This window comes from Nelumbo nucifera, chromosome 1 (genome assembly GCF_055504915.1).
Source record: "Nelumbo nucifera cultivar China Antique chromosome 1, China Antique-T2T, whole genome shotgun sequence".
Lineage (NCBI taxonomy): Eukaryota > Viridiplantae > Streptophyta > Magnoliopsida > Proteales > Nelumbonaceae > Nelumbo > Nelumbo nucifera.
In genome coordinates, this window is record NC_142649.1 from 10749147 (window position 1) to 10772921 (window position 23775).

General features: G+C 34.7%; 1 long non-coding RNA gene across 1 annotated transcript; it reads left to right on the plus strand.

Moving 5' to 3' along the window:
* Positions 1 to 19141: 19141 nt before the first annotated feature.
* LOC104612206 (uncharacterized) lies at positions 19142 to 21518 on the plus strand. The gene is made up of 2 exons (XR_737786.3): positions 19142 to 19911; positions 20574 to 21518. It is a non-coding gene; the product is annotated as an uncharacterized LOC104612206 (long non-coding RNA).
* The last annotated feature ends 2257 nt before the right edge of the window (positions 21519 to 23775 follow it).

The window sequence follows — 23775 nt, forward strand, 5'->3', positions numbered from 1 at the left end:
CATCTGCTTCACAAATGGGCTGCGTTTGGGAGTGCTTCTTCCACGAGTTTTTTTTTTTTCAGGCTTTTCAGATTGGAGAAGCAGCCAAAACCCCAACAGATGGTTTGGTGAAAGTGTTTTTTATTTTTCAAAAGCCCGTTCAGAAAATGGCTTTTTCAAAAGTCCCTTTAGGCCAAAAAGGAAGGGAAGTAAAGGAAATGGACAAAGAAAATAGGGAAGAGATGGAATGAAAATGAAGTATCTTCTCACCCTTGTTGATGAAAATCAGATTTTGGAGATGGAAAGAGAGCTGTTTATTGGAAGAGAACCAAACAGGCAAAAACCCACCACAAGAAGATTTCTTGGTAACCAGACAGAAGAACTGCCAATCAAAATTTGGACACCACAGATTTTTGCTTATGGTGTTCATGATTCAGTAGTTGCAGTCAGTTACCTTGTCCAAAATCTTCTAACCAATCAACTGATATCATAAAAGTGGTAGCCATTGATCAGTTCATATTCATCAAAATTCGCAAGGTGTCTTGATTAATCAAAGTTCTTCTGGTATCATATCTTTCTCCCATCATAGATTTACCCTTCACCAAGGCTCAAAGTATATCAATACACTTGCAATTGGGAGTGGACATAGTATAGGACACATTGTTACAAGTGAAAATTGAGATTCTTAAGCTCTGTTTGAAAAGATTACAAATACAAATATATAAAGTGCAAATACAGGTTTAGAAATACAAAATACTTATATTTGCACTCTTACCCAATTGTTTTCTGTTCCTAACCCTTCATGTGAAGCTTTATGCAATCTACCAAATCCCCCCCCCCCCCCATTCTTATTGTCCGTTTGGTTATGTTTTGATGAAAAATCTAGAATCTAGTGAGCCCAAATACATTGTTTCCGATGAAACTTCATTTGTAATTATTTCAAGGTCATTCAATGAAAGCAACTTAATCAAAGCTTCTTCCTTTCCAAACAGGGCCTTAAATCGTCGACCTCTGAAGCCCGTTCACCTCGATGACTCTTTTGGTGTTAAAAAGGCCCATGTGACAATTAAAGGATCAATTTATGGGTGCAACCAGGTCAGCAAAAATCCATTTTTGTACTTGATGTGTTTGATTCGTGTTAAATAAGTTGGTGTTTTTAATGCTATGATGATGATGGCATCCCTTTCCAGTTGTCCAGGAAACTAACTTCAGAACTTCATTCATGGCATAAATAAATTCACATTAAAACATTTGTTTAGACACTCAATAAGTATTAAAATTTTCTCCATTTTTTTTAAAAGATTTACTAAAACCTCCCCTATTAGTTGATATGGCATTACTGGATCCTTGTTGATCACTTCTAGCCAAAATGGGAGACAAAACAAGTGATCATTTAAAAAAGATACCACTAGTAATTGCACAACAAGATGAGGGGTATTAAGGTCTTTTGATCAAATTAAGAACACAACCTGCTACCCACAAGACATTACAGCCATACATCAAAAATATTTCCCCGTCATGTCAATGGCAACATCAAATACAAGAAATGCTAATGATGTGGGCAGTAGATCGGAAGCAAAAGTTTGAGCTTAAAACCATGAGAAAAGGTAAACACCTCTCCCTTGATATGATATTATTAGAGCTGTTAATGGGTTGGGTCTGATTCAGAACAGACTTTACCGGTTTCATTGCAAACTGATTAATAATGGGTTTTATATTGTTGGAAAAACTTTGGCTCTTGGGGGCCAACGGCCTATGTTGTTGAGAATATTCTTGTAAATGTCACATTACCATGAGTATGGGATAAAATAGTAATTGCCTCCTATTTTCTTTTGACCAAAAAATAAATATGAGCGTAAATGAGTAAACTTGTCCGGCCCAAAAAACGCTATCAACAACATAGGTTGTTGGTCCCCAACAATCAAAATTATCCCCATATTGTAGACCCATAACCATCCCATTTATTAATGGGACAATCGTGTCTAACCCATTTATATTTTTTAAAATCTTTATATAATACAACCAATTTGGGTCCAACCCAATTATAATTAATCAAAAAAAAAATACAGAACCAAACCAACAGAATCAATTTGGTCGGCTCGGTTCTATTGGGTTGGCTCGACTCATTTACAGTCCTATACATTGTGTAAGCCATTGGGACATGTGGCGTCCCTACTGGCAACCCTACTGGATCCATCAAAAACATTAATAAAATATCAAGATTTTTGGGAAGTAAGATCTGAATGTGCAAATACAGACTGCCTTAATAAATAGGGATAGAGGCAAGATTTTATGTTAAGGGGTCAAAAGCAAATCCCGATCTCTTACACATAAGGACACATCTCCCACAATATATATATATGGAAGATGTTCCGTGGTAATACATAAATATGGAAGATGTTCTTAATGTATAGTTATATTGTCTTGTGAGTAGATATAAGGTTCAAAGTATCGATACAGATTAATACGCCGGTAGAATAAGATCAAGGTTCAAAGTATTGAATGTTTTAAGTATGACATTTTATTTTTTCTTGATCTAAAAATTCATATATTTTTACTTTATCATTATTAATTTTATTTAATTTTGTGCATTTTAATCAATTCAAAGTATTGAATGTATCAATTAACCCTGAAAACCAAATAAGTATCATATGATATGCGTCGATACATTGTGATATGTAATTCAATTTTTGGCAAGGTGTTATATGATAAACCAGTACTTAGCAAGTTAATTAATGGAGTTGGTGAAAGGGATGATGTATACATGGCCCACTGTCCCTTAGCTCACAACATCAATAGGAAGGATGCCAACTGATCGACCAGGTCATTGTCAATTTCTTAGCTTATAGAACTAAAATTTCAGAGATAGAAGGCTCAATCTCCAATGGATCACATTAGTATTAATACTGAAAACCCATCAATTGTCAATTCAACAATTTCAGCTTAAAGAAAGCAACCCTAGTGTTAATGAGTATTGCCACGATGAAGGCACCATATCCATGGAAGCAGAATCTTGTGTTCCTGAAAGGAGGACATGAGATCGACTTCAACGTGGGTGATGACAATTTACCCACGAATGTTAATTTGCCACCTGCAGATACATTTGTCATGGAGATTTAATCTCCATGGCAGCAATCTCTTTCTATTTGTGTGTTCTTTTGTGTTCACACATCTGATATTAATTTGTTGTAAAAGGCTACATTGTCTAGATGCATTGCATTCCTTCTGTTTAGGTCAAAGAATAGTTATATACTTCAATTAATTTTCAGACTCCATCAAAGAAAAGAAACTGAATCATAATTTTCAATTTGAAACTCCATCTGCTATAAAGGTGGGAGTCCGGATCTTCTGCCCACGTCTACTCATACAATATCGTAGTCACACATGGAGAATATCTCATTCTCCTACATAGTATTATGCAAGGGGAGATATTTTCAATTCACGAGGTAGTGTATTGTGGGTAGATGTGAGCCAAGTTCTCATGGGCAAGAGATCGGGAGTCTAAAGATGGTGGTAGTTTGAATTAATTAATTATTTGCACCCTCTATAATAAAGTGGTTTATAAAGCATAAATTTATTTGCACTGATGTTAAACATTGATTGTGAAAATGATTTGGATGTAAATTCTGATTTATTTTTGTTAGAGTGGACCAATGTCACTCTGCATATCATCTTGAATTAAAATTTATTTAATCATTTTTCCCCACATGTTCTAGGGTCTAGGGAGAAGTGCTAGCCCACCTGTTTAGAGATTGGATTTAGTCCTAACAAGACCGTGTACCGTATTCATATCTACTTGCAACCATGTATTGAGAATATCTCCATACTTATATATTTTTATTCATAGGATATTCGCAATGCACAGCTGCAAGTGGCTGCAAGGACGGTGTGAGGCTTTGATTTAATGTCAAATTTTAAATAGATATATCCACAAATTGATATTATCAAATTCAGATTTTAATCGAATTAGATTTGGGTAAAGGGAAAATTACTAAAAAAGGTATGATTTTAATTCTCTATACCAACTAAGAATAGTGCATTAAACTTTTTGCATTAATTCTCTATACCAACTAAAGTATGATTTTAATCTCTATACCAACTAAAGTAATGCAAATTTTGCAGCAAAAAAAAAAACTAAAGTTATGAAAATTAAGCCCTAAATCTAGCATAAACCCCATTTTATATTACTTAATATTTTATCGGTCAAGAATAAAAAGAAAATTACTTATTAAGTTCCTTTTCTTGTGTTATTCTGATTGAAACTTAACTTCCTAGAATTATGTTATTGAAAACCCAATTGAATATTAATCAAATAAAAGGAAAAGTCGAAAAGAAAAATAGAAAAAAGTACTTTGGCAATTTGATTTGTAGAAAAGGACAATATAAAAGAAAAAAGATGAAAACCTTTATAGAAGTAGCTAGGCAGAAGTTGAATATAAAAAGGATCAAATGAGCAAAAGTTTCCGTGAAGGAAATTTGTGTAAAAGACTTTAATTCACATTCCTAAAGTTTATAAGTGCCCACTTAGTAATTTTCCCTTGAACTCATGAACTCAGTCATTTCCCATACTCATTGAACTCATGCTTGAAAGTATCGATACACAAGGTTAAATCTCCTGCAAGAAAAAACCCTGCGCATATAACATCCAGTCACATAATGGAATATCTCCATACATGTATCTAAAATTTATGAGAAGATATTCTAAATGTGTGGTTGGGTGCTTGCAGGGAAGCCCATCCCTTGATACATTCGACACTGATGTTTTCAGTATGGAGCATCTAATACCATCAATACTCTTTTTTTTTTCAGTTCCATTAATTCACGAGTAAATATATCAGAAGGGTCTCTAACGTTTAAACCAATAAAAACCTCCAAAATCTTCAATTTTAGCATTTAGGTGATCCTGAAAATCGATATGTATCGATACTTTAAATCTTAATTGCAATTTAAGGATGATAATTTGGCCTGACCCAGACCCCATACTGGTCGGGTTCTTTCCCTAATCAGGTCCATATCTGGCCCGGTCGAAAGAGTAGGCAGGTTTACAGGAACCAAAATTTATTGATGGCCCGGTCAAATGTGAAGCCCTTAAAATATAGTTGCTTCAACTTGAGAATAATCTGACCAGACTAGGCCAAATTATTCTCCACCGGCCGAACTTGATCCCAAATGAAACTGTAAGCGTCGTCATGTTTTCTCTCACCTGGGCTGATCAAAGTAGTCAACCTCTTCCCACTTCCCAACTCCCATCCTTCCAGCAGAAACAGACAGTGGGCACCACCACCTAAATTCCACTTTGGTGGTGGGGATCTGTCCACAACACCATGCATGTGGCGCTGGGTGTGTTCCCATCACCCCACATCGAGTTTCTGAATTCAGCAATAGCAACAGAAGCAACAGCAATGAATTGAAGGGTAGAGGAATACTTCAACTTTAACTTGTTTCTTGTTATTAGGTTTTATGAAACCTCACAGGTAGGGTTGAGCAAAAAAAAGCCTAAAAACCGAATAATCGATCAAAAAAATCGATTAAAACTGAATCGGTTGGTTTAATTTCTGTTTGGTGTTTTTAAAAAACCAAAGGTATTGATTCGATTTCAGTTAACTAATATAAAAAATCAACAATTAATTAATATAATTTTATAATATATATTGTAAAAATTGTAAAACCAAAAAACCGATAAATCAAATCGATAGTTAATCGAACTGGTCAATCAATTAACTAACTGACTTCAGTTCAATTTCGATTACCGATTTTCAAAAAACTAGTAGTATCAATTTGGTTCCAAAAAATGCCACCCCTACTCACAGGATGATTGTATGGCCCTTGAGTTTCCCTGCAGCTAACTAATTAAGGTGATAGCAGACTGAGGAGACTGAGGGTTGTAAGTCTCTGCATCATCAAATTGATAAAAACTTTAGAGACCACCTACCTGACTGGGTGAACAGTAAAGATGTGGAACAAATTAATTATTATAGATTTAAAAGTTTAACAATATAAAAGCAAGCCATATATATCTATTGAAGTGTTGGTGGCAATAAAGCATGGTTTAGAATATGGTAATAAAGGTGATTATCATCGATTAACTAAAGAAATTGATACAACATTTTCTGTTCTTTTCTACATTTATAGGAGGTTCATGGTTGATTATGTCATGGATCCAAGAGAAACAAAGTTCATTCCCCTTTTCACATACTAGGGTCAGATCATGTGCAAAATGATGTGGTGTAACAATTAAGTATACATCACCATCATCATCATCATCATCATCATAATAACAATAATAATAATAATAATAACAATTTTCAAATAAATGGTCTAGAAAATGTTAAAAAGGAAAAAAAAAAAAACTTGGCTCAAAGACAATAGCCAATGCAAATAATAATCACATAATTTAATATAATGATATATTAGGTAGGGGAAAATTTTAAATAACAAAGATATTCTTGACAAGAAACTTCATAAGATCATTTACTTATTAATTTTGTTGATGATAGTAGGTGAAACATGTTTTTTTTAAGAACATTTACTTAATTTTGTTAAGGATGGTGGGTGAGACATTTTTTTTGCAATCACTATCAGTAGCTATCAATCACTTATATGTATGATTTTGTTTTCCAAAACAAAGGGAATTTTCTCCCATGTGTATGTATGATTTTGTTTTTTCAAAACAAAAATAACTGCCATGTCAGCAAAATTATATTGTTCTTGCTGATGTATATGGAAATATACATATTAGTCAGCACCCCCTAAATCATGAAAAATAAAATATACATATTAGTCAGCACCCCCTAAATCAACCAAACTTAATTAAGAATACAAAGACACTAATTAAATCTTTACAAAGTTTCAATTTCCTCATTGTTTATATGTTTATAACTTATGTAAATAAAAAACTATCATAAGAGATATTATGTAATTTTATCAAAGACCAAACAGAAAACAAGGACTTTAGACTAGTTGTAGCCAAATGTGGCAAAGGAAGTCAATCTTTCTAAGTTTTTTATGTCAATGAAGTTGAAATTTCAGACACTGAATTTTTTTAGAAGGGACTTATGCATGGTGAGGTAAATGTAGGGATGATTTAGTGAATCCAATCCTTTCATCAAATTCAGAGTTGGAATTAATATATTTGTTTCTCATTCAAGGCAAATTCATAACCCATCATGTTGCATCTCTTTTCTCATAAAGTCATAATGTTTAACTTGTAAGGCTTATTTCTCATGAGAGGGACAAAAAAAGATGATTTCAAGAGTGTTGGCATCATTTCAAACACAAAGAATCACTTATATTGAATATTTCAAGAGTGAGCTTTGATCCAGAAGTGATTCTTCTCATGGGTTATTGACTTTTTGAGCTCTATAGACTTAATTATTCTTTAACTACCCCCCCAAAAAAAATAATAATAATAATAATAATAATAATAATTCTGGTGATATCGACATATCCATACTTAAAACCATTTAATTTGAAAACGCCAAATGCTATGAGACTAATGTAGTAATAATAAGATATAACAAAGTGAGTTCATGATTTCTAGATAGAGAGGGAAGATATGAAAACAATGTATCCATATTCAGAGAATCAAAGGATTGAGTGTCATTGAATTTCCAACGATAAGAAATAATTCAATATTACTTGTAGGAGATAAAAAGGAAGAGGTAGGAAGTGGCAAATACAATGAATTATTTTGGGGTAAAGTAAGAAATAATTCAACATTACTTGTAGGAGATAAGAAGGAAGAGGTAGGAAGTGGCAAATACAATGAATTATTTTGGGGTAAAGTGGAGACACGTGAGGTCTTTTTTTCTTTTCTTTTTGTTTTTTTTTGGCAACCTTATCTGCATAAGATAACCATATGAAAACTATAAACAGCTATCCCTAAATCTCTTTCACGAACCTTTTCTTTTGAATAGAAAATGAGTTTGCAATGACCAATGAGGATGACTTACAAGAACACATAAGGTGATCCTTATCAATCCCCTATATGCTTTACATTCAAAAATCCATAGCCACCACTACCACTATTGTTAATGGTAACAACCGAAGTTTAAAGTATTGATACGCCTCTATGTATCGGCAGAGGCGTATCGCTACTTAGATACAAACGGAAATATTTTTTATTAGTTTTTTTTTCAAATTTTGGTTTTTGGGAAGATATTCAAGCATATTTTTTATTAAAAAAGAATGGGTCCCAAAACACCTGTAAACAGGTGTATCGGACCCCCAAAAATACAATACGATACACTCGATATGGGGTATATCGTATCGATACTTTGAACTTTGGTAACGACCCAAATTTGAATGAATAAATAAATAAATAAGCTGAATTTTTTTTCTTCTGAAGACATCTAATGATATAGCTACTTAATCCCAAAGCTTTACTCACTGTGTGCAGTATACAATGTATAACAAGACACTAAGGGTTCTCAGTTCTAATTAAAGAGAAGAATTCAAGTAAGAACTAAGAACCAAAGAAACAAATGCATTAATTTCAATGATTCATGAAGTTCAACTCCACTTTTTATTTAAGCAAACCCATTAAACAGTGTTAATTAAACACATCTTCAATGTAAGAGCAATGAGATGCCTTCCTCAGATTTAATTCGTCCCACATATAAAGAATCAGATCAACTATTTAGTAACTAGATCCAACAAACAATTAAGATCGCTTGCTATAACTACAAGAATTATCAAATGACAGGAAATTAAGATGAAGAAAAAGGAAAATTTTCACCATGCTTAAAAATAATCAAATTAAATGGTCAAAAGCATGTAGGAACCATTAATTCAATGGTAGGTTCTAAACTTATCTCTACCCAGTTCTCTACTATTTCTTTCAAGGAATAAGCTCTGCTTAACAAATAAATTAAGCATATATTTCTCCACAAATAAAATAAAGTAAATGGTATCTATATATAAAAAACAAACTATGTACAGAGATGTGATATGGTTTGTACTCTCCAATAACCAGAAGAGCCAAGGATGGATAGAGGAAATTAATGTCCCATCTTAGCCATTTGTGGGTGTAGATGATGATGACAACAAATGATACTTGCCTTTGTTATGTAATTGTTAGTGGGGCTCATGAAGACGAGCCCCCATGACCTTGCTCTTTTCATTCAGGTTTCTAAAATCTCTGGATTCATTGAATCTTCACCCTTGAAAGAATCCAAACTGCCCAAAAACTCAATTAGGTCTGGACCACATGACCGATAAAACAGTTTGGCTCTAATTTGCCACGGCTTCCATACTGAAAATCAGCTTCTTTGCTTGAAATATGAGTTCAACTGTTTGGTTGGTTTTTCTGTGTGAGTTTGACAGGTGGGGAATAAAGGAACTATATAAAAACCTGATGAAATCCCCAAAAAAGCCCCCCCCCCCCCCCCCACCCTCCAAGAACCCTAAATTGGGGTCAATAGTAGTTCAAAGGCATTTTGTTTAATTTAATTTGCACCATTCAAGGAATTTAGTCAAAATTCCATTAGGAGAAAAAATAAAATATACCAAAAGTAGGGTGCATGTAGAAAGACCTTTCACAGATTACTTGTTTATTCTAATTGTTTTCTTGTCAATGTTATTGATACAATCAGTTATATCATTGATTTTTAAATCAAAGCTATAAATTATATAAATGGGTTATTAATCCCTTCTTGTGTCAAACTTGGTTTCCTTTGTTCCATTTGGGAAGAATGAAAATACAAATATATATTCAGTGCAAATACAAATATTCAAGGTTCATGATGAAAATGACACCATTTGTATTTGCACTCTTTCCAAATGAAAAAGGCAAAATCAACTTTGAACATACACAAAATATGCTTCATGTAGGAGTGTTTATGATCAAGACTCCTCTCTCTCTCTCTCTCTCAGGACTTGGGTTAATAAAGATGCGCCTCCCACTATCTCAACACTAAGATTTGCCAATTCCCACTTTTACAACAATATACACCTCAAAATCGACTCCTCCCTCCTTTTCCTAAAAGAGTAAATTGGATTTTGGAATTTGAATTGATTCCAATCTTCTTTCTTTAGGTTCAGTTTGAAAGGAGTACAAATACAAAAAATGTACAGTGCAAATACATTCAAAATAATACAAAATACAAGATTTTGCACTCTGTATTTGTACTCTTTCCAAACTAAGCCTTATAACACCAAGAAAAATATAATAGGGCAGAAGTTGTAATGTACATGTAGTAAAGACAAAAGTTTGCCTATAACTGCCAAGTGTACACACAATCAACTGAATTGTGTGGTGAAGAAATTCAAAGTATGCAGTGATCTTTCAAGTGTCAAATTCTTTTTTTTTTCACCCAAAAACAAAATCTCACTATTCACCCAAAACCTATATATAGATGAAACTCTGCAAAATCTCACTATTCACGATTCAACAAATTAAAACCCTAGTGAACAAGCTAGTTCTGCCACCTAGTTATGTCTTTCTATTTATTCCTAATTCAAGTAATATATAACAACAGTTATCTAAAATAGCCCTGAGCAAACTATGAATGTTCAAATTTCACATATGGTTTGGACCCATTTGACCCTGTTTTGCTTTTAAGAAATCCCTTAGAATGCAAGACATCTAATTATTATCACTTTTTGGCCACAAGGTGAATTGCAGCTTAGAAACAATAGCACATAGTCCAAATAAGCTCTATTTTCTAATTATTGATTACTATATATAGTTTGAAGAACTCTGATTAAAAGTGGGATAGGGAAGTGAATAATTGACTGATCTAGAGGGTCCCTATCAAGACAATCCAAGGGATTCTAAATAGGTTAAATTTAGTTGCTTAGCAAGTTTTTCCCTACATGACTAAGGCTACTTCTATCAACCCACCTTAGTTTTGCCACTTAAAGAGGTGATATAGCTTAATTTGCAAGTGATCTTAGCCATTAAAAGCTTTACTTTCTTATTCAAAACCCTTAAAAAAATTCTTTAGGACTGCACTTGCCACATGAGTTCAGGATGGAGACAACAACACACAATCATGTTGGTCATGTCTCTTGGGACAATTTATCTAAATGACTTGACTAGCACATACCTCAGCCTATAAAACATTGTCATGTCTCTTATTGCTACTCTTAATCCCTAAATCATCCTTTTAGAGTGATGAAAGTTGCTAATTTCAACCCTGACATATATAACCCTTGACCCATCAAAACAGATAAAAACATATATAACCCTATACCCTTTTGTTTTTTTTCCCAAACTTTTCCTTTTCTTAGCTCATAATAATTTTTTTATTGAAGAAATGGTGAAGGTACTACACGTTGAGTTTTGTGACTTGTTTTGGGCTGAAAACATATCTAATGATCAGGGACCCTCTACTGGTCATGTATGGTTTCATGCCCCACATCAACCCTAAACCGAAGTATGGGTCTATGAGAGACACATTTTCTGTGGTTGGCAAATGTTAATGCTGTTAGCTGGCAATTATATATTATTGTGGAGGTTGTAGAAGAAGAATTTCTGCACAAACTTTACTAGTAGACAATGCTAGCTACCAGCCTACCACCTTCATGATGCATAGTCTTTTTCATTACAAATTATAGTCCTTAATTTTCTGAGAGTTTTCTGCTTCATGATATAGGATTATCTATATCTTCCATATGAAAAAAATAATAATTAATTAAATGCCATATAAAAGAGGGTCGCATGGAAAAATAAGCTAGCATAATGTTGCAACCATGGTGCAAAGCATCGATACGTGCGAAACGCAAAAAAAATTGTGTTTCATAAATGCATTTTTATAGGTCGATACTCTATTTTTCTTCGAGCTGATGTTTTAGGGTTAAGAATATATTAGGAGGGTTCTTATATTTGAACACACAAAAACACCCCCCAAATCTATATAAATAGTCTTCATTAAATTCAAAATTTGATACATATTATATAATATGCACTAATACATTGCGACATTTTGAACCTTGGTTGCAACTATCTTGGCAGTATTTTCTTGTGACTGCCAGTAAAGTATAGACATGATTTCCATTTGTTTTAAATTCAAAACACGGGAGGAATTAAAACAAATAATGAGGACCAGTTGCAAGAAAAAGCTTTAATAACCATAGAATTTTATTTTTTTTTTTTATAACTTCTTTTTCTCAGGGTTCTGTTCATTTCAAGATAAAAGGGAGGCAAAACAAAGTTTTGACCATAAAAGAGGTAGACCATAAATTTGAAATTTTGCATATTGAAAAGTTCTTCACCTATAAACAAATAGATCCTAAAGTCTGAGTTTGGAAAGAGAACAAAACAAATATGTATACAGTGCAAATACATACAAAATACAAGGTTTTACAGTCTACATGTTTGTATTTATACTCCTTCCAAACTGAGCCAAATGAATAAAATTCTCACAAAAAGAAATTAAGATGGATTAAAACTTTCTAGACATAAGAAAGAGATTGATTAAACTATAATGTATGTAATCCATGCATAACCATCATTTTTCTTTCCTTTTTTTCTGGCATTGGCAACTATTCAGGTAGGCTATTGTTACTTAGGCCCCATTCACTTTTCGGTAAGTTATTTAGTCAGTTACCTAGGTAAGTTTTCCTTGGGAAACACTTACCCAAGTAAGTGTATTTACCCATATTCTTTTATTTCCCAAGTAAAAAAGGAAATGACCATTTTAACCATAAAAATCCATTATTAAAAAGGGCATTTTTGTCCCATTCAAGTATAGTTATCTATCCACCTAGAATATGGGTATCTAGGGAAATAAACTTTCCCTAGTCCCCACATTAATCTGAAAAAAGAACATGAAATTCTTGGTCAATGGGAACCAAAAATCCCATTGACCTACTCCCCCCCCCCCCCCTCAAAATCCAAAAAAGAAGCGCCCCCTTAGAAGAATGTTGTTGCAATTGACTGATGCTAGAGGCGCACTACTGTGGAAGGAATCCATGTCCAATAGTGTGGCTCATGTGGTGTTAAGCATCATTGTGTGGAGTTATCCATGTGCTATTGTGATAGGCTTATTTGCAATTACAATGATGAAACAAATTAATGGGGTCAATTGTATCAAAACTACCAAGGCAAATTTGTTTTCCTAGCAAAGTTACTTTGTTTGTACAACCTTGAAAGCATTGGATTGTCTAGCTTTCTGCCTTGTTTTGGGCATCAAACTCATCCTTGTAACCTTATTTTATTAATTATACATCATCACTTAAGCCTTATCTCAACTATATGGGGTGTTAGTTACATGAATCTTGTTTAAGCCATTTGGTTTGGCTCAAACTACACCAAGTGTTATATCCATTATTGAATTATGGGCACTTAAATCATTTCTTACTAGGTTCACCCAAATCCTGTTCGGTCTGCCCCTATCTCTTTAAGCCCCATATTCAATTTGTAACAGATCTTTAGGGGTGGACATATTGACCCCCAACCCATTTCATTCTCTATTTCTTATTCTTCTTCTTCTAAAGCTTGGGCTCGCATAGCAGATCTCTCTCTCTCTCTCTCTCTGCTTTTTCTGCCATGAGAGGGGTTTAGTTCGCATAACAAATCTCTCTCTGCTCTTTCCACCATAGCAGAGGTTGCGTTCAATATCAGATTCGCACTAGATCTGGTTCAAACCCAGATCTGTGTTCATTGTTTTCCTCTATTGAAGATAGGGTGAAGACAGATCTAGGTTTGAAAACATAGATCCACCGCCTGTAAAGGAAGAGATCACAAATCTGTTTCAAAACTTCATCATCTTCATATGTTAATATAGATCTGGTTTCGCTAAACAGATCCACCACCTGTAGAGGGGAGGAGATCGCAATAGATCTGGTTCAAACCCAAATTTGTGTTCATCGTATACTCATATTCCACAATGAAGACGGATCTGGGTTCACATGTAAAAAAGACGGAATCTGATATACTTTTTCAATTTTTCTTATATTTTCGTACGTTTTTTGAAATTTTCTATTAATTCATAAAATGAAAATGATGAAAACTTCTATCAAAAAATTTTCCTACATTTTTACACTTTATTTTCTTGCATTGAAAAATTCAGGAAATATCTATAAATTTATATAATTTTCCTACATTTTTATATTTGGTTTCTTGTACTTTTTTTCTTTATTTGCATTTTTTTGCTTTATTATAATTTTTTCTTTTTCTTGCATTTTTTATATTTTTCCAATATTTTGTTTCTTGTAATTTTTTATTTTCTTTGCATTTTATCATTTTTCTAAATGTTTCATAACTTTTTGTTGCTTTTTTGCATCTTATACATTTCCTATTTTTTGTTATTTATTTGTACTTTTTGTGTTTTTTTCTATATTTTTATAATTTCTTTGGTTTTTATGTAATTTCTATTTTCATATTTTATATTTTTCTTAATTTCTGCATTTTGTATTTTTTGCAATTTTCTTTGTTTTTTTATAATTTTCTGTTTTTATGTAAAAATGTGAAATGATACTTTCATTTAAATTTTTAGTTTTCCTATAAGTTTTATGTTTTATATTCATTTTTCAGTGTCATGTGCATTTTTATTTTTATTTAAAAAATATTGTTTGAACTTTTTATCATTTTTATGAAAACTTAGTTGATGATATTAAATAGAGAAAAAATAAAAAAAAAAATGTCACAGTTTAAGTTAGGGTGGGTCAAATGGGTCATATGGAGTGAGACAAGGTGGGATGTGACCCACTAACATCAATAAATATGGGTGGCAAACCGTATACATGTGATCCCTCTGAATGACATGTGATCAAACCACCTCAGCCTACTTCCTTTCATTTTATCACCCATTAATTTATTGTTTTTGGTAAAATAACATTATGTTCAGAATATGATTTTTATTATAATTTTCTTGTAGTGGGTACAAATTTGGTTGCCCAATTTGAAGCTCGAATCCATTGAAAATTAAATAAATTCCCAATCCAACCTAGTCCAAGGTGCTGATGTGGCAACTTCCATGATAGCAAACACCATCAAGGTGAGTGATGTCTGAACCACAAGAGTCAACTTTAGGAACCCTATCTTTCTTGTCCCCCCCCCCCCCCCCCCTCAAAATAGATAAGATTTACAATCTCCATCCACGTCATCCCTCTGAATGACAGATTTCTTATGGCTTTCTGCCATGTCAGCAGGAACCCACCATGAAAAGTACTTTTCCATGGACTTTTGTCCAAGTCATCCGTCTGAAAAGAACTTTTTTGGTGGACAATCATCACTGCCGCTAGCTGTCAGCTGCAAGTTAATAAGTGATGATGATAAGATTCGAATCCAACCCCCACTGAGCAGTAGCCGGTCGTACATGGAGCCTTTATTTAGGGCAGATCCGGTGCTGGCATTTTCTTTACACGAGGTTCTCTGACGGGATCGCCCTCATGTGTTACCCTAACGTTTCGATCGGTCATTGGTTCGGAAAGAGAAAAACTAAAAAAAAGCCAATAACCGATAGACGCGCTAGGGATCACGCGGGAGTACGGGCGGGAGCGTTTCTCATGGGAACATCAGTCCTTTCTTCGTACAAGGCCTGCGTCATGCTTCTCAAAATTCGAATCAAATCCTCGTGAGTGGTGACTTTTCTGCTGAGTGAGACAGACGCTGGCACCTTGTTTTATGCGAAGTACTTTCTCCTCCGGACGGTAGCGCTCTCACGTGTTATTCCCTAACGCGTCAATGGATGATTCGTTCATTTCAGGTGTGGCCAATCAAAGGCTGACACGTTAGGATTGGTATGGTTTGTTCCATGAGAGCGTTATCGTTGGAAAGGGAGGGGGATCTTTTGAAAGATCAGTCGTTTCTTCTTCCATACTGCGGGCGGGGAAAATAAGAGGATTGGAAAACCAACGATTCTCTCAATATTACTACTATACATACGGATGTTTTTGCTTTTTTTAGTGATTGGGACACAACCCATTTTCGATTAAAGGGAGCACCATTATTAAATCAAAATTATTACTCATACTGTATATGTGAAAAGACAAGAACACCCTCAATGCTTTTTTTTTTTTTGTTTTCTCATTTGATTTTTATTTTATTTTTTATTTATTTTTGCTTTTTCTCCTTTGGATAGAAATATGCAGAATTTATCCACACAATAAATAAATAAATCCATAATCTTTCATTCAACTCGGTTCAAAGAGTACATTGCTGGGGGAAGCTAGGTTTATCTTTGGAAAGTGAACCCTCCTAATTTATCAAAATTTTCTTTTAACTTTTTTTTCAATGAAATTCTCTTTTACTTGGTAGAAATTTAAAAAAAAATAGGGGCAGTCGACCCCCCTTCCTACATGTGGTAACAAAATTTGATCCCAAGTCTCTGCTACAACTAGTAAGAGATTCTACGAAAGTTAGGATAATTGAAACAAAGTAGAGAGCAGCCCTAGCTAACTTGTATAAATAGTCACGTTTGCTTGAAGATAATGTTAATGCAATAAGGTGGATTGATTGATGGTGTCCCATTATAAAAGAAAATGGGATCTACTACAATCACTTCCATGTATCATCCTAGGAAAAATCTGTGCTGTTAGAAAGACATGATATAAAAAACTAGGTTACTACTTTTATGATGCCGATTTATTGGTTGCAAGATTTTTCAAAGGCATATTCCAACCCAATTGTTATTTAAATTTTAGAAGAAAACATCAAATATAATTTACTCACAACCAATTCAATTTCTTTTTTTTTTTTAACATGGAGCATCTTAATACCAATCCATGTATCATGAGTGTTCATTTTAGTTTCATGGTTATTGTGGTTTAATTTAAAAATTTTGGGATAAAAATTCACCCTTTTTTAGCTAATTTATTCTATGAATTACTAATTCTGTGTATACAAGTAAAAAATATCTAAAACATATAAATAAATAAATATATAATAAAACAATTTTTTTTTTTTATTTTGACTCCAAAGAAGCTGAATCCTTCATCTTCCTGCTTTTGAAAAAGCTGCAAAAAGAAGAGGTTTTCTGAAAAATCCATCAAGCATACAAATTATTCATGAATAATTCAATGAATTGGTATCAATGCATCTATCCATGCTGTCAACTTATCTATGAATGCATTTCTTTTTCTTGTCTGGTGATTTCAGGTGTTACCTAATTTCTTTTATGAATCATCTAGTTACCAGCTCCATTTGTTTGTACTAATATAAATGCATACGAGTGTAAATGAGAAAAATGTAAATTCTAGTTTAGGCGCCTTTTATCTTTTGCTTTACTTTGGTTGAGGTTTTATTTTACTCCATTCACAATGGAAACAGGCAACAAGAGGAAAGGCTGAAACAATAATAACTCAGATTTTGCACTCAAATTGTTTGCATTCCCTTACTATTGCACCAAAAGCTCAGTTCGGTACAAGGTTTTAAAATCAAACTGATCAAGGGTTCGGTTTCCGGGTCGAATGGTCTAATCATTCGAATCGAATAGATGGCCCGTTTTGACAAAAAAATTAAAAATGGCCAAACCGTTGGATGGTTCAAACGGTTCGCCCACCTGGGTCAGTGGCTTTCTGACCAAATCAATGATTTTGGGGGAAATAACGGTTATAGGATAAAACGGAACTGGTCACCTGATCAGTCTCAGTTTTTTTTGGTCCAACCATCTAACCCGGTCCGGTTTTGAAAACTATGTTCAGGTAAAAGTATAAATACAAATATGTACAGTGCAAAACCTTGTATATTATATTTCTAAACCTTATATTTACACTATACATATTTATTTATATTTGTACTCTTTCCAAATTGAGCCAAAATAAAATTTATAGTGCATAAACAAACCACAACTTATAAGTAAATGCAATGAATTTAGATTTGGAGATTTTTTTTAATTGAAAAATTAAAGATTTCCATCCCTTGTTCAAGAATTTAAAAACCAGCAGCTCAGATGTCAACTGAGAAAACTGTCGAGGTGGTGAGGAATAATTCAACTGTCTGGTTTAACCTAGCGAAATAACTACTCAAAACCTGAGACCGAACCAATTGAGCGGTCACCACGGTTCAACCATCTGGATCAATACGTTGTCCCATTAAATATAAACAACTATTTGAGGTTAGTATTGTAAATGTGCAATCAGTTGAAGCTTTCTTTCTCTCAAAATTCAAGGCTATGTTTGATTTGATAGAAAATAAGAGATAAACAAAAGATTGAGAAAAAGTTCTTAACAAATTTTGTGATATTGAGAAAAACTTTCGATCCATTAATTTTCTCTCTCTCTTATTTTCTATCAAACCAAACATAATATTATATTGAAATAGAATGGCTAAATTGTATATATGTAGCTGACCCCGATATAGTTGGAATAAGGCATAGATGATAGATGATGATGATGATGACGACGACGACGACGGCAACTATGATGATAATTTATATAAGAATGTAACTAGATAAGTAAAGCCTTAAAATATCTTTCTTTTCCTTGGGAGTTGGTGACGGCCACAGAACGTGTGCATATTGGAAAGAGGCAGATGCATTCCCCCATTTCCCTTTTAATATGTTTGAAGATTTGTTTCATACTAATAAAATATATGCAGCTATAATTAAAAAAAAAATGGAGAGGAACTTGTTAGATGAGCTGTACAGTAAGAAAATCTAAATGACCCATTAAGGTAGTTTAAGGGGTTCCTTGTACCACCTTTTGAATTGGAAGTTCCATAAGAGACCTGGCAAAACAAATCCATCAACTATACTTACCCGGTCCACCAAGTAATTAGATGGAAGAGTCTTGAATCAACCTGTATCGTTTGCCTACACAACATGAATAAATGCCTTTCCCCCACTGTAGGATTATGACCCACCAATGGATCAGTTTCACGTGAACTTGGCCGAATCAACATAAAAGAAGAACATAGTCAGATGATTGTAACCATCTGAACCTTGTATTTTCTTGAGAAGAATTTTTCAAATGTTATCCTTTCTTTGTCACCATTCAAAATGGGTTCAGTGAAAACAAGTAGTCACAGCCTACAGTCGTCACCCAAGACTGGGTTTGGCCTAAATTAATCTCTTTAATGAGACCCGTTTGAGAGCTGGATCTTGATCTCGAATATCTTATTGAAATGGGACTGTAGGCTGCAGGGAACATGGAGCCCCAAACCCAAGATATCTATCTCCAGACCAAGAGTAAACAATCAAAGAGCTAATGACTCTTCTAAGGGTCATCAGATAATGAGGATTATTGAACAGTGAATTGTGGATCCGAGACCTTGCAAGTTGCAAAAGAATAACATGGATTAACAGCTAAACACACACTTGTATAACTTGATTTGTTCACTAATTTATTAGATGGTAATAAATGAATAAAGTGGGTTGGCCCAATTCCAGAGAGAGATCATTTGGATAGAGAACGGAAGGGAGAAGGACAAGAGAGGGAGTGGGGGTCCAGGGGTGAAGAACCTTAGGAGACACCCTCTCTTTTTTATGAGACCCGTCACCATTCGCACTGAAGCAATCCAACTTGAGTTGAAATTCACTGAATCCATCCCACCCGCCTCTCTCTTTCTTTCAATCTCTCCTTAGCACCTCAAATTCAAAAATACAAATACAGAGAAGGAACCCAAAACCCATCTCTATCCATCAACCCAACCATCCCCCACATACCCAGAAAAGGGGAACAACAGCCAAATGTCAATATCTGATATCTCTTGGAGTGAAGGTCGTGGCCTTTTCACCTTCTTCCTCTTCGTTATTGTAATTTATTCTTAACCACCATTTCAACTTCTGTCGCTTTTTAAAAGGAAAAAAAAAAAAAAAACATTTGGATCTTTCTCTTTGATCTTGTTTTCATATCCTTTTTCTTGTACTCCTGGAATTGGTTCTAAATAGACAAGGTTTGTGGAGACTGGAGAGGGAGGGGGGCTCTGAAATACAAAAGGTGTTGCAAAGGACCTTTGTTTGTTGTGGCCTCATCTGGAAACCTGAAACCTTAGCCTCTTTATCAACACCACCACCTAAGGCAACCATATCAGTGCCAAATCTACAGGTATGCACATATGTCTCTTCCTTGCCTCCTCAGTTGTCTCCCTTCTTTCATTTGCTTTGATGCTTCCATTCTCTTTACAAGCATGAAATAGGATTATCTGCTTGATTGTTCTCGTTTGTTCATCCTTATAGTTCGTTAAGTGGGATCCATTCTCAAGTTTCATCTGTAGAAAGAGGTTCATAAGGGCTGAAATGAGTGAGATTCTTGAAGGAGTCATTGTTATCTATTTGCTTATTATGATTTTTCTTCCCCATTTTTGTTGTTAGTGGGTCTTTTTAACTCTGTTGTGGATTGCAAGTCAGGAGTTTTGAAGGAACATTTGGGTTTGATCTGTGCTTTTTAAATTGTTGAAAAATAAGTCCAGTTTTTTTTGTTACCATACTCTTCATTTCCTTTTCTGTCTAGAACGGTGATTAGTTTTGTGAATACTGGGCATCCATTATCCACCATTGAAAGAAAATGAAGTTCATAAGCTTGTGTATTTTTGGGGCTGAATGGTTTTTTGTCATTGCTTCAATAGATCTTCAGCAATGGAATCTTGTCTGGGCATATACAGTTTCTATATTCTTGATTCAATCCTCTTTTATTTTCACTGCTTTCTGGGTTTGTCTTGAAAATGACTTTAGTTGAGCTAATTGGGGATGATGTTTCATGGTCTACAGGTTGAAGTCAGGCTGAGTTAGCATGGACATCCAAAGTCTAGAATTGAAGAACGAAATGGCTATGAAGGATTTGTACAGTCACAGATGGCAGGCCAAACTTCTGGGGAGTTCATTTTCTGATCTTGTTTGCATTTCTGAAAGTTGATGCTCTGGCTTAGCTCCTCTTGAAAATTCACTGGCGCATGCTGATTTGAACCTGTTGTCAACCTCCTTGAGTTTGATTATAGTCAAATCTGAAGACTTGGGAGTTGGAACCCAGTGGTCATCCTTCCTGAATCCTGAGCAAGTAGCAATCTGATACACATTCATTGGCCCTCACTTTCAGACCTCCATCAACAGCAACTGCTGTCATTGAGATTAGAGGCCAACAAACTAATCGTAAATTGAAAGAAGGTTCAGTCCTGGTTTTGTGAAGATAGCTGGTTGAGGAAAATTTAAATGAGCTTTGAAACTCAGGAGGTGGACTTAAGATTGCCAGGAGGTTTGATTAGTGTACAGGCTCACAGAACTGGAGTAATGGATGGTAGAGCAAAAGGGTCTGCTGCTTTGGTTGATAAAAGCGCTAGGCATTGTCATCGATCTCTATCACAAGGGAACAGACCGGCGAACAGCCGGAAGTCCTTTCCGGCATGTTATTTCAGTATGGAATCCTTTCTTGTGCTCACCTGTCTCACAGCTTCATTGCTGATCCTTCCACTTATACTACCACCATTGCCTCCACCACCTTTCATGCTGCTTCTGCTCCCTATAGCCATACTTGCTGTGCTTATGATCTTGGCTTTGATGCCTTCAGATGTTCGAGATATCGCATCATCCTACATGTGAGTGGAAATGCAAGATCCATCCCTTGTTTGAAAACACAATTGTTTTTCTTTTTTTTTGTAATTTTGTTTTACTTCTTTTCCTTGAATGATTCAAAAAGAAACAAATAGTTCCTTCTGTTAATACTTTTTTATCTCCAGCTTTGGTGGCCTACTTGTTTCAGCTCCAACCCAAGATTTTGAATTCAAAACAGGAAACACTCCTGAGAAACCCAAGTTAATGATAATGATGGACATAAATGATAGTTATAAGATGATTTCTTGTTCCAGGCTTTCAGGTACAGTAGCCCCAACCCCAAGTGACAGTCAAAGCAAAAAAGAAACAATTACACACCAGTAATTACATGGGTCACTGCCAATAAGGCTTCCTCAATCCAAACCAAGTTTGCCTTTGTACCAAGTTAACTGCTTATAAAAGAACAAGCAAGCCAGGCATTTGGTTAACAGTCAAGACATGACCAGTGAACGAGGGTAGCCTCCATTGTCTAGGTTGTTACTCACTCTTATTAGAAAACCAATGCACAGGCAACTTTTTGGACCCCACCTACAAGTCTGGATCTACTATGAAAATTTGCTGCCCAACTTCTAGGAATCCTCTGCCCTTTGAAACACAGGGGGTGTTCTCCAACCTGAGTGGTTTCACTTGTTGTGGTTTCAGGAAAACTGGGCCCACAGTTGCTTGAAAACAAAATCTCGGAAAAAACATTCTTGATTGTGTAGATTTTTCTATTTTTTTTCAAATATGAAACCAGAAACATGTTCTCCAACTTCTGGTTTAAAAAACATCTTTTTGTCATGGTGACTTGATATGATATTTTCACAAGGCATACAACATTCAGATAGAAATTCTGATCCAATCCTTTCATGTTCAAGAACATGTTTTTATGTTTTCGTTGATGTGGCAGGTTTTTAAAAACAGCAAAAAAAAAACAGAAAACATAAACTGCTGAAAAAACCCCACAACTGTCCAACGCTGATGGACAACAAGGCGGGTATTTCCCACCTATAGACGAGTGTTCTGTTTCACCAGCTTGTTACATCAGAAAAAAAAACGGATTTGTCCAATGCACATTTCTGATTTAAATTGCAGAGCTATAAACATTCAAAAGCTGGCACCTACCCACATTCTATGCATCAATGCCCGTTCGTGAATTGACATCAATTCCGAGCTGGCACCTACTCCGATAGTAATTTGAACCTACAAATTCTAACCCTGGGATGATCGGTCATTCTCCCAAAAAAAGACTATTTAAGAGGAGGGGTTTCTTAAATGGCCAAATTTCCGTTTCTTGAAACACCTTGAAAGAGAGAGAGAGAGGACATTCCTGTTTCTTGGTGAAACACATTTCTGATAAAAACAACATACAAGAGAGATGTTAAAGCATGGGTTAATTAAAGCATTCCAATACTTTCATGCCTCAACCTTTCAAATTCATCTTATCAAGTGGATGGAGATTTTCAAAACTACTCTTGATCATTCACTCGACATTCATCTTATTACAAAATATTTTGTTTTTATGCTCATTAATCTGTCTAGAAAGGAGTCATTACCCAATGATGGTCCCTGCTATCCAGGGTTCTGGTATTAGGAGTGCAACGTGGGTTGGGTTAGAAATTTTTTTAAGCTTTCAATGTATTTGAACCCTAACCCAAGCCCGATGTAGCTTAAACGCAAGTTGCGCAATGCAATTTATGGCCCTATGTAGGATGTAGGGGTGGCAACGAGCCAAGCTTTTCATGAGTTGCTCGAGCTCGGCTCATGAAAAGTTCAGCTCAGCTCGGTTTCAATTGAGTTTGAGCTCGAGCTCAAGCCCAATTCATTGGCTCGATTATTAAATGAGTCAAACTCAAGCCTACTAATGCTCGGCTCGTGAGCCGGCTTGAATATATATATAATAATAATAATAATAATAAAATTATAGAAAATAATATATAATAAAAACATTATAATTCTTAATTTTTTAAATATCAAACAAAAAATATTTGTATATATAATTTTTTATTTTTATAAAATATTTTTTTCTCAAAATCGAGCTGGAGCTCAAGGTTCTGGCTCGAACTGAGCTTGAGCTCGAGCCTTGTAGAACAGCCTCGAGCCGAGCTCGAGCCTGGTAGTATTCGGCTCGGCTCGGCTCAAATCCACTCCTAATGGGATAAACTGAATAATGACCTGACCTTTGGCTTTTTTTTTTAGAAGTAATCGATTTGGGACTTGAACCTACATTCTCATTCTTGTTAACTCAAGGTTTTACTATCACATCAAATAATGGTCCATGTCTGTTTGCCAGGGACCATTATTTGGCTTGTCTGTTTGCCACTAGGAATTCTATAACTCGGCATTACATAACAATTTAACAATGGATATGACATTAAATAGAATG